General features: G+C 40.0%; 1 pseudogene; it reads left to right on the plus strand.

The window, feature by feature from the left end:
• Window positions 1–265: 265 nt before the first annotated feature.
• LOC102839756 lies at window positions 266–1,162 on the plus strand (annotated as a pseudogene).
• Window positions 1,163–2,864: the final 1,702 nt, after the last annotated feature.

Here is a 2,864-nt window from a genome sequence, read left to right on the forward strand (position 1 = left end):
GCTGGTGAGCTTGAACCAACAACAAGGCAGTGTAAATGACTTTGCAGTACAGCATATTAACTCACAGCACCACATCAGTTGAAAAAAAATCACAGTTTTTAAATTTTAGAGGGAAAAAAATTGGAGAAGTATGGCCTAAATTGCTGACCATGGCTTTGTGGAGCAGGATTATGGGAGACTCGTATTTTCTATGCTATGTGCTTCTATCATGTTCAAAACATGATTTTGTCTTGTATTTTCTGATTTCAAAAGTAAAGTGTGAACTGCCAAAATTTACCAGCTGGGTGGCACCAGAACAAAGAGCTACAGCTACGGCATGGCAATGACCAACAAGTGTTCCTCCTAGAGTTTGTCTCAAACCAAGAATTCACTGAAAGCGAATTCATGAAGTGGAAAGAAGCAATGTTCTCTGCTGGCATGCCGTTGCCCACGCTAGATGAAATCAATAAGAAGGAATTTTCTATTAAAGAAGCTCTTCATTATAAATTCAATGATCAAGACATTGAAGAGATTATAAAAGAAAAAGATTCAGAAAAGCTCCACCCAACTATGCTATGAAGAAGACTCAGCTGCTGAAAAAAAAGGCCATGGCTGAGGATGTAGGGGATCAGGACAAGGCCAAGCAAATTCAAGACCAGCTGAATGAACTAGAGGAAAGGGCAGAGGCCCTGGACCGCCAGTGGACCAAGAATATATCTGTCATCAGTTACATCAACCAGCGGAAAAAAACCGGGAGTGGAACATTGTGGAGTCTGAGAAGGCCCTTGTGGCTGAAAGTCACAACATGAAAAACCAACAGATGGATCCCTTTACCAGGCGTCAGTGCAAACTTACCATTGTTTCTAATTCCAGAGACCTGGCTGTTCAAGCTGCCATCTTGGCACAGCTGAATGCAAAATATGGCTCTGGAGTGTTACAAGATGCGCCAAAGGAAATGAGCAAAGGTCAGGGGAAAGATAAAGATTTGAATTCTAAGTCAGCCAGTGACCTCTCAGAAGACTTGTTCAAAGTACATGATTTTGATGTGAAGATTGATTTACAAGTTCTCAGCTCAGAGTCAAAGGCTTTGGCCATCACCTCTAAGGCTCCACCAGCCAAGGACGGAGCTCCAAGGAGATCTCTGAGCTTGGAAGACTACAAAAAACAACGAAGGCTTATTTGATCACACCCAGCCAGCTGCTTCTGACCCTGCATGCCCCATCACTGTGTCCCTCCCACCTTTCCTCTTTTCCTTTGATTTGCCCTCTTTGGGATAAAGCAGCTGTCGACTGGGAAGAGACTCTAAACTGCGAGTCATGTATAGGAAAAAAAAAAAATTAAAGTGTGTTGTTAGTTTTGAAAGCAACTAGTGAGGGGGAATGTTTTATAAAAAATTACACAGAATATTATTAAACAGCAATTAATTAATTATGCAAGGTACTCTATGAGATAGAGAATACAAAAGTGGTTATGGCTTGTTCTTGTCCTTGTGCCTCCTATGCTTGCTATGTGGTTCAGTCAACATGAATACTTACACTCACTTCTAAGGAAACAGTATAATCCTAACTTGCATACCCTTCCCTTGCTGACACTGAACACCCCATCACTGCTGACCTGGCTCCTCGCGCACCTGTATTCCCAATGTGTCACCATGACTGCAGTTCTCTTTGTTACTCTGCTACAGTACATATGCAGCCAGCAGATATGGCCTGGCAAAATGGAGAAAGGGCAAAAGTTCTTTTGAAAGAAACTCAGAAAAATAGCTCACCTGAAAGGCTGATCTTTTGGAATGGTTACAGATAGGCAATGACCTAGGAGACTATCGAAAAGACGTCAATGTATACACCTGTTGGAACCGGCATAGAACTGAGTGGGCAGGTAGTGATGGTACAATGTAGTGAGGGACGATGCCCTTGAAGCAGTTTTTTTGCAGATGGAGAAAGAATCCATTCCAAGTGATTCAAACCTACTTTTACTTTAAGATTTGGTCTTCAAAAGACGGAAGTATTCAACTATTTTAAAACAAAAAATAGTTCCCAAAAGACATAAAAGATTATAAATATATATAGTAAATTGTTAAAATAAATTTCACTTGATTGATAGGAATATAAATCAGCCTTTCTGAAAAACAATTTTTTTTTCATACTGCAGTTCCATTCCAAGGACTATTTATTGCTAAGAAAATCATTCTAATTATGAAGAGAGTTTTGTGTTTAAAGACTAAGCTACAGCATTATTTGGATCCCTAGTGCACTGGACTGCAAACCACAAGATTGGTGGTTCAAACCCATGAGCTGCTCCTCGGAAATCCCATACTGGTTGCTAGGAGTCGAAACCCAATTAACACAGTATTATTTATCAGAGAAAAACTGAAAACAGACATATGGGAGACATATTCAATAACGAGAGTGATTCAATAAACCAGAAAATAAAGTCCAGACTTAGAACAGTGAATAATGGAAAACCTCCTAATGTCCAACAATAGAAAAATAGTTCAGTAAGCTATTGGGTTTTCAAACCTAAAATCAATCCTAAAAGACTTCACTAGCCCCTGGCCTGGCTCTGAACTTCCATGATGACCTCCTGTACACTGCCCATCATAACACTACTCCAAGGTTCCAGACGACTGTTCCAATCTGAGTACATTAAAGACAGGGAATGTGATTTCTTCAACTTAGTGTTCCCAAAATACACAGCACAGTGCTTGGCATGAGGCAGATTATCATTCCAATTTCTACTTATGTAGCATTATATAATTAGGGATTAATGGGAGCTTACAATTAGAAGGAAATGCTATTTTATTAAGGTCTTTGTTGTTGTTGTTATGTGCTGTGGAGTTGGTTCCGACTCATAGCGACCCTGTATAGGGTTTCTGAGGCTGTAAA

This window comes from Chrysochloris asiatica, unplaced genomic scaffold (genome assembly GCF_000296735.1).
Source record: "Chrysochloris asiatica unplaced genomic scaffold, ChrAsi1.0 scaffold00146, whole genome shotgun sequence".
Taxonomy (NCBI): Eukaryota; Metazoa; Chordata; class Mammalia; order Afrosoricida; family Chrysochloridae; genus Chrysochloris; species Chrysochloris asiatica.